At 39.3% G+C, this 13,557-nt stretch overlaps 1 protein-coding gene across 2 annotated transcripts in view; it reads right to left on the minus strand.

Moving 5' to 3' along the window:
• Window positions 1-13,557, minus strand: part of WARS2 (tryptophanyl tRNA synthetase 2, mitochondrial) — an 87,349-nt gene that overhangs the window by 62,522 nt on the left and 11,270 nt on the right. The gene's annotated exons all lie outside the window — the stretch shown is intronic.

A 13,557-nucleotide genomic window follows, 5' to 3' on the forward strand; every position in this document is an offset into this window, starting at 1 on the left:
TATTAACTAATTCACTGTGGTAACCATTTCACAATATATATGGGTAACAAGTCACTATGTTGTACATCTTACACTTATAATATGTCAACTGTATCTTAAGTAAGATGGAAAAAAGTAGCTATGATTATTAACATGTAATTAATTGCTAAATCTTCAGGGATATTATCCAATAAAATTTCACTTCTCCCTCTCCATCAATATAGTCTAATCCCCAGTCATCTCACCTGTGCCGTTTCAATAGTTTCTGACTTTTTTATCTTCCATACCACCACCTGAACTGTCTTCTTAAAGTAATGAATCTCCACTGGTTCTTCCTTTCCTACAGTCAAGTCCAAACCCCTCAGGTTTGTGTAGAAAATCCTTCATAATCTGACTTCACACACATACAGATTACTGAGACCTGGGAGGGGCAAGTTTCTCCATGAACGAGAAACAACTGAGAAGTCCTATAAGAAATTTCAGATTAGTGTTTTATATTTAATATTTTATAACATGCCACTTTTCATTCTTCATCCTAGCACTAGGGCCAATATCATACTCAACTCAAACAGCAAGAGTAATCTTTAGTATGTTCTATAATTTAAAGCCCAACACATAAAAAATATTGGTATCTCAAATGACAGTATTCTGGGTCAGATTAAATTAACAGCATTTCCATTGCTGGGTGTAGTGGCTTGACTGTGTCCCCCCAAAACTCCTGTCTACCTAGACCCTCAGACTGTGACTTTGACCTTCCTTGGAAACAGGGTCCTTGCAGATGTAATCAGTGAGGATGAGCTCACGCTGAATCAGAGTGGGCTGTAAATCCAATGACTGGTGTCTCTACAAGGAGAGGAGAAGACACACAGAGACACGGAGGGCAAAAGGCCGTGTGAAGATAGCGGCAGAGACCAGAGAGGTGCAGCTACAAGTCAGCAAATGCCAAACTTTGCAAGGAGTCACCAGAATCTAGAAAGAGTCAAGGAAGGAGTCTCCACTAGAGTCCCTGCAGAAGAGCATGGCCCTGCTGACATTTTGATTTTAGACTCCTAGCCACCAGAAATGCAAGAGAATAAATTCCTGCTGTTTTAAGCCATCTGGTTTGTGGCACTTAGTTATGGCAGCCTTAGGGGACACACTTGGCTAATGTCGTATGCTGATATGGTGAGCCTTCAGGACCTGTAATCTGCCAGGCAACTGAGCTTCTCCAGAGCTGCACAGGCCCATGCTGGGGCAAGGCTAAGTGGAATACAAGCATTCTGCACTGACTGTCGCGACTGGCCGAACCATGACCACACATACATAGACAGTGGTGCTGAGGTGTGGGAAGCATTACTGGGTAGATCATGTCCAATAAACAGCTAGCATCAACTGCAGGGATGTACCCATAGATCAAGTTGCTGTTACTTTGTTCTGGGAAAATCAGAGTTCTAGGATCACATTTGCACTGATTCCATAAAATTACTGTACATAGTTGGCTTTGCTCCATTTATTCCTTCTGTTTAAGGAGTAGCTTTACAGTTTTCACTATGCTGTAATCACTCAGAAAAATGTAAATTTACACTTAGCAAATACGGCTTCCTTTGGTAAAAAAAATATTGACTGGGTACCATTTTTCTGATGAAATAGTATGACGTGCACTATTTGAACTGCCACGACCTAGTGTTCTCCTCTGAAAGTTCTTTTTTTTCCTTTGAAACCTTAAGAGATTATTTTTGGGCATAGTTATCCCAGCCCAAATAGTTCTGAGATATAGGTTTTCTTAGCTAATAAACAGTGAACTATTTCTTTTACTTTTATAAACTAAGAAAATATGCCTATAATTTTTCTTTGAGGCTCTTTAGAAAGAATTCTTATAATGGTTTGTAATAAACTTGGGGAAGAAAAGGGAAAAATTCACATTTGGAAACTAGTGTCAGCTGATCATTAATTTACTATCCCCCAACTTTTTTTTTTTCCTGCAGGGGGAGGTAATTAGGTTTATTTGTTTTTTTGATGGAGGCACTGGGGATTGAACCCAGGACCTAGTGCATGCTAAGCATGCACTCTGCCACTGAGCTATACCCTCCCCCTTACTATCCCACTTTATATTTGAAAGGTTATTTGAGTAATCTCTGAAAGCGCTCGATGATAGCCCATAATGTTGGAGAACAAACAGTCCAAAACAGTTTTGACATGCCACATTAGTTTCCTGCACGTCACATCTTTGGGCCTCTTACACAATTCTGAAAAAGCTGGTAATCTACATGTAGATGCAGAGACAGCGTTGTCAAAGAAGTGTCAGGATTGAGGACGTTTCAGGGTTTTCAATTCCTCACACTTGTTAACAAACCCTAGAATGTTGCTCAATTGAGTACTTAGCTTTCCTCTAAAATTTCCCCACCCTACATTTAATTTCCTATTTATGTTTAATGGAAACATAATTCTGATTTGCACTCACTCTGTGTGTGTGTGTGTGTGTGTGTGTGTGTGTGTGTGTAAAATAACTCTACATTCCTTAGGCAGTTGTCTCATTATGCCTAATAAAATTCAAGAATATTTCTTTAATTAAGAGGGCCTGGCCTTTTCTAATTGTTTACACAAATTGATGACACTTTTTCATTTCGCTTTAAGTTGTATCATCATTTACTGCTGAATAAATGGAAAAAACATTTATCTCATTTATAAGGTAATGCGGCATCATAATTTTATTTCTCTAATTCCAGTTATTTCACTTGGAATTTGTGCATTTTTGTGCTAACCAAGTTGTGAATTTATAAACCAAAATAATTATTCTCTTTTAGATTTTAGTTTGATTCCCAACTCCAAAAACCTGCCTTTATTCACCAATGAATATTTATCATGTCCCTTTTGCAGTAACACTGTTTTTCAATAAACTTTCAACTCTAATTTTATTTTTATTTATTTTATGTGCTTACATGGGTGTATTCTATTTTTGTAAACATACCTTGAGTCAAAAATGATTAACTTTCCTCAACTTTACCGCAAAATTAGCACTCACACTCAAATTGTAATGATTTTAAATGCACTTTAACTCTGCTCCATTTGGAAATTTTTTATATTGTACATAATTCTCCTCTATGACTAACCATTAGTAGGGTAAAATAATTAGTGTAAATAATAGAATATTGCTCTTATATTCAACAATTTCAATCAGATGGTTTGAAAGTACATCTTGAAAGTAGAACATGATTTTTCATCTACTTAGATGACAAATTACTATACACTGACTAATTATTAATGATAAAATACATGGTACCACAGGTGACACTACTGTTTGCCTCAATTGGTAAACTCTTGGACATTTTTCTGAAAAATAACACTGACTCTTTTTTATATTACAATCAAATAATCATAGTTACTGAGAAAGTAATTGCAAATGCTTGTGCCATAACCATCAAACAGTGAAGAGGGAGAAATGTACGCACCAAGTGAAACAGAGCTGTTTTGTGTGGACAGGCAGAACACCAACTGGGTAAAAATGATGCAGCTGAAATGGCAGCACTTGAGTTATATTAAAGTATAATACATACATATACATAGTTTTTAAATCTTCCATCTTGATGACATTTTTTAAAGCACTGCTGAAGAAAACTATAGCCCAATGATCTATCAGATGATTTACATAACATTTTGCAAGTTCTCTCATGTTTCTGGCAGTTTTACATTTTTGCTGATCCATACCTCATCAGCACTGCAGAGTTAACAAGACTCAAGTGTACTTTTTTCAGCCTTTTTCTCCTACCACTTTACTCCATGAATTGTATATTCCTTTTAGTTACCTGAAGAAGCCATATTCTTTCTAAATTCTAACCCTTTGCACATTCACTTCTCTCTGCCTGGTGTGCCTGTCTTCACCTGACAGATTTCAATTTATATTTTAAGACCCAGTTCGGACATCACCACATTTATGAAGTCTTCTCCACCCTCCCAAGGTAACTTGAGTTATTTGCTCCTGGAAGTACCTACATTGCTTTGTTCTCCCTCTTCTGCCTCACCAGCCAGTGAAATCCTCACGGGCAAGATCCATGTTTCCTCCCATTCCTAACATCAACAGGGTGGAGGTTCAATACACGTACATTAACAAAGTAGAAATGAATACTAATTATATGCAACTTATAGAATGCAAGAGCTGGAAGCCTGGTTGTAGGTTTCCAGGCATTCAGTAACCCCAGGGAAGAGAATAAGAAAGGATATTTTTAAGACTAGCAGGACATTTTCAAATGATCCCTTCCCAGGTTACCTATATAAATGCCAGGCATCTTTTAGTCAACAATATCTACAATTAGAACACTTTTCCAAATTCTTAAAGTATCATAATTTTAGTAGAATCTACAATAAAATACTCTTAGAATAAAATGTATGGAAAAACTATTTCTATGAACCCCTTATAAAATTGTTCAATTCTCCTTAGAATAAAAGCAATCATACCTCAAGGTTCAGAGTGGCTTTTGTGTGTTAATTTCCTGACATTTTATTTTAACAAGGTGATGTTAAAAGGCATTCACAAGTATACAGGGAGCTCATGTATGAATTCAATTCGATTTTTGACCAGTTCTCCCCTTAGGAAGAGTGTGCCTAACCTACAATATAGTGCTACTTCCTTCTTCTGGAAGACAAGCACTGCATGCCCCCCACCAGGCACCCAGGGGCCTGCCTAATTCGGCTGGGGCAGGAATACAGCAGAACACTGCAGGATCAGGATGTTTTGAGTTGAGTTAAGGGATGGGGTTTATGGGAAAACTGAGTGGAAATTTGTTTATGTTTTTTAATCTGAATCTTTAAAAAGGATAAATTAAGAATCTCAGAATCAACCTCAGATGTTGTGTGATGACTTCAACCCATCAAGTGGCCTCTTAAAACAAAATATTTTGAAATCTAGTTCCTCCTCTGCTCACCTGCTGCTGCTATGGTTCAAGGGGCCAGGGCTTCCACTGTGGCAGTTCCTAACAACCGAAAGCAACATGGAGGAAAATGCTTTGGTCCTACTAGTGTCCCCGGTTGTAATGAAACAGCAAACTCCTAATGTTAACTGGCAATGTTGAGGAGAAATGTAGGTTTTAGTATCAGAATCATTCCAACTTCCCTCTATCAGGAAATAATCAATTTGGAATATTAGTTCATAAAGGTAAAATCAAAACAAGCCCATGTTATTTTTTATAAAGGTTACTGAAACAATTTTCCCAGTGAATAAGTTACATTTCACATTTTAGTCTCATCTTAAGGAGGCCTCTGCCTACCACAGGTGCCCCATATCTAATTATTGAATAATTGAGTGTCATCACCAGTTTCTTCCTTATTCTCATAGAAAAATAAAAGACTGTAAGTCTTTCTTCTTTTCTTTTTCAAGCAGTGTCTGTCCGTGTCTTCCTTTTTCTTCAGTCTTTTACTTTAATGGCACAAGCCATTAAATCTGAGATATCTTGATCTTCACTTATTACATCTGGTACAGGATTCCTAACATGGGTTCCAAGCGTCTCTAACACACATGCTAGTTTTAAGTAGGGATATCTGAACCACCTAAGTTACTGGAATAATCAAATGAGGAGGCAAAATCAGGAAGGTGCAGGTTCTTTGGGGGCCACTGAAGCTGCAAATATGGTCCCAAATATGACCGTTTCTGAATTTGGGCCAAATCCCAGAGCTACAAGCAGCAGAATAGTGTGTGCTAGATCTAACAACTCACCCTTTCATCCAGTATTGCAAAACAAAATCACCACTGCCATTCCCTTACCCTAGGAAAACGCAACACAAAAAAATGGGGACTTGCAGAAAAGGTTCCATCTATTAAGTCCTGTTTCTAAATTGCAGACAGTTATGAGCTTAGTTTAATGATTATATTTGATTTCACCTAGGCCCTTATTAGGGGTCAAGAGTAGTTTAATTCAACTAAAATAAACTTTCATAAGCACATCCAGATAACAGATCATCCATCCATCCATCCATTCAAATATTTATTGAGCACTAACCATGGACCAAACACTGTTAAGCAGTAGGGATACAAGAGTAATAAAACAGAATCCCTGCCCTTGAGAATTCTGCAGTGCAGTGACTATTATGCGGTGCCCAGCTAATTCACTGATTCATTTTATTTAGAGCTAATTTTAATTCTCTAGTCTACTTAAGCCCCAGGAGCTTCCCTCCTCTTATCAGATCACCCCAGTTCTTCTTTGCTGAGCTCAGTATTTAGTATCACCTTCGCTAGTCTGCACCACCAAGTACTTCCATGTAGATAACCATCTTCTCTCCTCTTTTGTTTTAGAGAGAAAAATCCCTTGAGACTAACCCTTTCCCACAGTGCTATTTATCCTCTCGTGTTCTTAGGCCTATTTCTCCATCAAGTTATCTTTTACTTTCTTCCATTTTAAATCGTCATCTCTTTACACATTCTTTCAGATTGTGTAGGAATATAAAGAAGTCTAGTCCTACCTGAGTTATTTCTCCCTTTCGTACTCTTCCTAAATATTGCCAGGAGAACCCTATATCACCACCACCACTTTAACTCCCTATAATCTGGTTTCTCATCCACCAAGTTACTAAAGCTTTTCTAAAACTAATAGTGGTCTCTTACTCCTTCAATCCAACAGCCTCTTCTGTCTTGTTCTCCAACGGTCTCTCTGAATCTACCAACTGACACTCCTCATTATCATCCTTTAAAATATTCTCCTTTGATTTCCACAAAACTACACTGTATTGTTTGTATTTTAACCTATCTGCTTTCTCCAGTTTGGGGTCCCGCTTTTCTAATCTTACCGGCTAAATGGGGTCTTACCCCATAGCGGCAGTTTCCAACTTTTTTCTGCCATGACAGGTAGTGCTCACTGGAAGGGGAGCCTCCTTTCTTTCCCTATTCTTGTTCCCCACTTGGATCAGAAAATTGCTCGTTGAAATGACCAGCTTCAAGAATCGTGACTGGGTCAGATTTGTTACCAGATGAATCTTGCCCTTTCTGTCATCCCCACAAGCCTGCCTTGGAGTCAGGTCTGGATCCCAAACTTTCAAGTTGATCTCTTGCACCCTCTATCTCAGGCAGCTGGTAATTCACATCCCAAATTTTGGGTTCGGATTTAGGTAGAGTCTTGGGCTTAATCAAGTTTACCAGAGCTACACATTGGGGCATTAGGCCCATGCTAAGTTGAAAATAAAACAGTATTTTAATTCTCACTGCCACTGTGCCCACCAAAGTTTACACAGAGGGTATTCTTTAAAACTAAGAAGGGATCTAGACAGATAATAATTCTTTTTAAAGGACACAATAAATGTCTTTAAAAAAAAAAAAATCATGGGAGTCTGTGGAGGCTGAGCCAAGATCAAGTTGATGACTGGAGATGAGGAGTCGCCATCTTGAGAAGCCAGGCACCGTCCTAGATGCCGGGAAGATGAGGGTGAACAAAAAGACGGAATCCCTGCACTCCTGGAGCTTGTCTTCCAGCAGGGGATGGGGCCTCTCAGCTCCTCCAACACCCTATGCTCTGGTGCAGCTGCAAAGCCAGCAGGGCAGCAATGGGAGCTGAAGGATCTCCCTGGCGCCAATCTTTCCTGGTTGCTAATCCCAGAAGTTCTTTTAGCAGAACTCAAAATCTTGTCGTTGACAATAAATAATAAAGGCCTCAACATGCTAAATAACTTGATGGAGGTAAAAAATGATGAAATCCATTCATACTAACCTACATCAAATAATGATAACAATAACAACAGTAGGAAATATATATTGAGCACTCTGCTGTGCCAGCCTCTTTCCTTCATATTCCTCTCTTAACTGTCACACCAAACCTATAACACCACCATGGCAGGCGCTCTGACTAGCCCCATTATACAGGTAAGGTGACTAAGGCACAGACGGGTTAAGTAACTGGGTAGGGTTGGCGAGGCCAGGAAGTCTGGCTCTAATAGTGACTTGACATCACAGCCTTTCCAGTTTTTTGTTTGTTTGTTTGTTTGTTTGTTAAGCCAGGGAGGGGATCTGAGAGCAGGTAAACACTACAGGAAAAACAAGTCACCAACTACAGGAAGGGACAGGCCAGCCTGGGAGGGGCCAAACAGATGCTGGGAGCATGCGCCCAAATCTTAGCGGGGATAATGCTCAGAGTCATCAACACTGCTTTCCTTGATTATAGTGTGGAGATTTTGTTTCACTTAATTTAGGAGAACTGCTTGCTGCTCTCAATACCAGATCTGAAGGGAGAAAAGAAGAACAGAAAGATTCTGAGAGTAAAGTCCCTGAATGACAGGATGGAAAGAAACATGGTCAGTACCAGTTGGGAGCATTAGAAATAATAACTTTGTATCTACCAGATAACTTGAACAAGGAACAAAAACCAGAGTGCTGCTGCCCACAACACCCCACTTAGCAAACTGGACAGAAACCAGCCAGGGCCTCTCTAGCTCCTGAGGGCATCATGGGAGACTTGGGAGTTGACCCAGTATTTAGTGTCAGCTTGGCGCCCAGTCTTGTCCACAAAGAAAAGTGCGGTCCACGGTTAGGGCTTGGCAACTCTTCTTGCCACCCCTTCTCAGTGTAAGAGACAAAATGGCAATTGCCCTACAATTTTACCTACTGCAGAAGCTATAAATTCATCTCTAAGCACATCCTGCAAAGACCTAAACTAAAGCTTGCTTTATCAGAGCTTAGAGTTAGACGGCCTGCAGCTACCTTAAAACATAGCCATACACTCCCTGACACACAGGTTCTATTTTGCTAGGCTCCTCTCCAATCCCAGAGGAACCCATGCCATTGCTTGCTGTTGCTTCCTATCCACATTTTTAAATAACAGAAGAAAAAGAAGAAGAAAAAAGTTCAGCCACAATTGGCTCCAGTTGGTGTGAATAATGAGATGTGGTTGTCAGATTCCTGGAAAGCTGCCAGCATGGTCATTAGCTGGCCAGATACTGGGCCTACTTCTAAAGAGGGTAAGGAACACAGCTTTAAATGAGGTCAATTTTAAGGAGACTTTAAATTTGGCTTTTGGGTGTAGGATGAAACAATCTAGGAGTTAGAATCCCCTTTGCATTAAGTAGTCTCCCTAAGAAAGGGTATAGACTGTGATGAGATGGAGCTTCCTCCGTTTGGAAATCAAGCCTTGCCCAATTAAAATCTGGCCCTTTTTTGAAGTGTATGATGGAAGAATTGCAGCTTTGACAAGTTGGCAGTAACCCTTGTGATCTATTTTACTGGGATATATATTGTCACTGCAAAAATAAAACATACTACAAAACTGGAGAGCAGGCCCTGCCTGTGATCGTTAGACAGACTGGACCAAGTGCCTCAAGCCTTTGATGCCCCTGACATATTATTTTCTGGATGGTGTCCAGCAACCCAACGCAGAATAGCTTTTTCTCTACTGTATCCAGATGGCAAATGGAAGAGATCAAATTCAACAGTTTCAGGGCTAACCTTAATGGATGTGAAAGGCTGGCTTCTCTATCAGCCTTTCAGGGATCTACAATACAAAAAAAGCCTTTGAACAAAGAGACAAATAATTGGCTTTTTTTTTCTTTCTTTCTCTTCAAAACTAAACAGTGGATGTGGTAATCTGGTTCAAATCCATCTTCTGGTTGAAAAGGACAGCCAAATATCTGATCAGTTCTAATCACTGACACTCTCATGACACTTTCTGTGAAGTTCAGATGGGTATTGCTCTTAATATTCTGGGCAGCTTTTCTTTTCACCCTTCAAGCAAATATTTTGAATCTTCCTCTATTTCTGCCAAACTTTAATTATATATATATATATATATATATATATATATATATATATATATATATATATATATATATATTCTTAATTGTTTAAGCAGCAGCATCTTATAGTAAGACTCACCCACCCCTACTAAAGGCTGAATTTCAGAACTGGCTAGCATGAGCTTTACACATTTGTGTTATTGTATATGAATATGCTAGAACTTCACTATGAAGCAATGTGTACAGGGAGGCATATGGCATGACAGTCTACCACCCTTCTAGACAAGAAGTTTCACTTATTAAAGTAACAGAAATATTTCGTTATTAAACAATTTCACATAGAAGTTCTATGGTGTAGATCCTAAGACCAGCTTTGTAATTGGTAAGTGGCAGTACTATTCCAGTGTATAAGGAAGAGGGCTTTGAAAGAAGGGAATAAGTTAACCTTCAATGAGTGAGTCAACAAATCAGAGACAGGTCAGCCTAAAGTAGGAGTTCTTAAGCTGGGTTCATGGACTTGTGAAACCGTACACAAAATTTTGAGAATTTATATATATATATTTTTCTAGGTAGAAAGTCTACATTTTAATCAAAGGAAATAATGACCCCTTCCCAAAAAAGTTTAAGAACTCTGAGGATAAGACTTAATGGAAACAAGATGAGGTACATTAACATATCTAAAGAAAGACTCTGCCTCCTGGAGGGGTGGAAGCTTAGAAAAAGCAGCTCCCTTGGGAAAACTTTGGCCATGTGTCCAAAGGAAATGGTTCTGTGACACAAGTCATATGTCACAGTACCACATGTTGCCTAAGGAGCAAGTACACCCCACGATGGGGATGGAGCTTCGGGTTATCACAGCTTAATTACACCAGCCAATAAAGTGACCCACTGAACCTCCCTTGTTCTGATTCCACACCCATCAAGTGACCTTATTTAATAATGAGGCTTCCCAATTAAATTTTCCTGCAAGTAGAGACTATGGTAATCAGTGAAGAAAAGTGGCTGGTACCCTTGATTATTCTGTCTTCATATATGATACGTGGTGTACATGTGCAAGCACTTGTGTGTGTGTGTGGGTGTGTGCGCACGCATGCTCACATGTGCACAGATGCATGTGAATTGGTCTAGAAAACATTATCTTCCCTTGGCTTCCAGGATGTCACCTTCTCCTACTTTTCCTCCTATCTATCTGGCTACTACTGTCTTGGCTGGTTATTCTCATCATCCCAATCTCTTAATGTTGAAATGCTCACAGGTTCAGTACTTGGACCACTTCTCAACTCTTTCCAAAAACACTGCTAAGATGATCACACACAATCTCATAGCTTTAAGAAGAGTCTCAACTGAAGACTCGCAAATATATCTATCTGGATGTCTCTCTTGAGCTTTGATCTCATATATCTAATTGTCTACCTGTCATCTCCATTTAAATGTTCACTGGGCATCTAAACTCCACATGACTAAAACTCAACTCCTGACGTTCCCCTCCACTTCCAAAAAATATCTTATTCCTCTTGCCATCTTTACCATCTCAGTAAGTGGCAAATTCATTCCTCCAGTTGCTCTACCCTAAAACCTTGGAATCAATCTTGACTCCATTCTTTCATCCTACATCTAGTCAGTAAAAATATCTTGTTGGCTCTACATTCTTTAAAATAAATATCAAGAATCAGACCACTTCTCATGAAACCATCTTCACTACTCATCCTCATCCAAGCCACTATCATCCCTCGCCTGGACTTTATACTAGCCTCTAACTGGTCTCCTTGCTTCTGTCCTTGCTCCTCTATTCTATTTTCAACCTAATGGCCAGAGTGCAGCTTAAAGACCTGTGTCAGCCCATGTCATTCCTCCAAACAAGCCTTCCAATGGCTTTGCAACTCAATCCTAGCAAAAGACAAAGTCTTTACAGTTGCTTCCAAGATTCTATACAATTGACTTTCCCACTCCCACCTTCCAATTAGCCATCTGACTTCATGTCCTACTGCTATAATGGGCAGCATAATGCAAAACAAACCTAAGGTTAGAACCCTGGCTCCTTCCCCTCTTAAACTACATGCATTTTGTTGCCAGTGTGACAAGTTACTTAACACCTGTTTTACAGATCCTCATCTGTAAAATGGGGCTAATAATAGCACTGCTTTATAGGGTTGTTATGAGCATTAAATGAATATTTATAAAATATTTAGAAAAGTGTCCAACACACAGAAAGTACTATATAGTATTCGTAAAATGCAGAAATTCTCACTCTTCTTAAGCCATACTGGCCTCCTTGCTGGTCTTCAAACATGCCAGGTTAGGCACCCCCCCACCTCAAGGCTGTCCCATTCCTGCTTTCTCTGCCTGGCACCATCTTCCCCCAGATATCCACCCTGCATGTGTTTTCACCACCTTCAGGTCTTTTCTGAAATCTCACCTTCTTAGAGGCCTTTGCTGACCATCCAATTTAAAACTGCAATATCCTGTGGCAGTTACCATCGCTTGTCTCTGCTTTATTTTTCAATGTGTCACTTATTATCACCTAACATACATATTTTAACATATTTTAATTTCTTGTTTATTATTTGTCTTTCCCTCTAGGATATAAGATTTTATCTGTGTTCTTCATTGGTGTAGTAGGTGCTCAATATTTGCTAATATATCAATACACAGAAAATATTCATGATCTTACTAATCCTCTGAATTAGAGATGAGGACCCAGTTTACCAGGTGACATATCCAAATAATATTCCACTGAACAGAATCTTTTAATAGTTCAGGAGACACTGGGTACAAATGGTCCAAAACGTCTCACGTGACTACATAAATGGGAGGATAGATGTTTACACTTGCTCAGCACTTTGTTGTATTCTTCCTGTCTCATGAATAACTCTCCCAAACTGATTAAAGGCTTAGGAAGCTGGCTCTCTTTCTACCCTAACTTCCATTATCCAAAAGAGTTCAATTATCAGGAATATTACTCATCCAATAGTCTAGCATTCAATACATTTGTTTGAAATCCTCAACCTCAACTACCTTGTCCCATGGCCATACCCTGGACTTTGTCATCACCCAGAATTCCTGTTTTTGAAATCATAAGTGTCAATATTCTATTCAGTCTACAACCTTCCACCTTTCAACTTGTTCATGCTTTTATTCCCACTATACTTCCTCTCCAAACTCACTTAGAAATTGGAGTCTCTGATTTTTCCATTTTTAACTAGTGCAGCGGTCCCTATCTGACCTCTCCTCTTCCCTACCCAGCCTGGTCTCAAGGTAAATCACTTGGACTTTGCTCTCATTAGCAACTTCAGTAACCCTTGCCAGTAGATTCCCCATAGCCACACAAAAACTCCAATCCTGGTTCAAGACTAGAGGGCTCATTCTTCACTTACATACCTGAATAGCTGAGCACTTCTGGTGAAAAACCTTAAAACAACACAGATACTATCTATAAATCTAAATTATAGTCTCTTGGACTCTCAACTCTCAACACCGCTTATTGAACCATTTTTTCAAACACATACAGTGCTCACAATATGCCCGGAACTGTTTTAGACCCTTATAAATATTAACTCATTTAATCCTCACAGTGATTTGGTGGGGTAGATAGTATCATTGTCTCCATTTTACAGAAGAAGAAATTAAGGCACAGAAAGGTTAAGTGACTTGCCAAGGACATACTGTTAGTTAGCGGTGGAGCTTATGAGCTCCAAACTCTGGCGGTTTGGCTACAGAGTTCAAGTTTTTAACTCCTCTTATAGATGAAGAAAATGAAGTAGAGAGAGGTTCAGTAACTTGCCCAAGGACTTCCAGTTACCAAGTAGAAGAACCTTATTTTGAACCCAGGCAGTCTGACTTTAGAGCCTGTCCACTAAATCACTGACTTATTCTATTAACCCCTTGACAGAATTATAC

This window comes from Camelus dromedarius, chromosome 9 (genome assembly GCF_036321535.1).
Source record: "Camelus dromedarius isolate mCamDro1 chromosome 9, mCamDro1.pat, whole genome shotgun sequence".
Lineage (NCBI taxonomy): Eukaryota > Metazoa > Chordata > Mammalia > Artiodactyla > Camelidae > Camelus > Camelus dromedarius.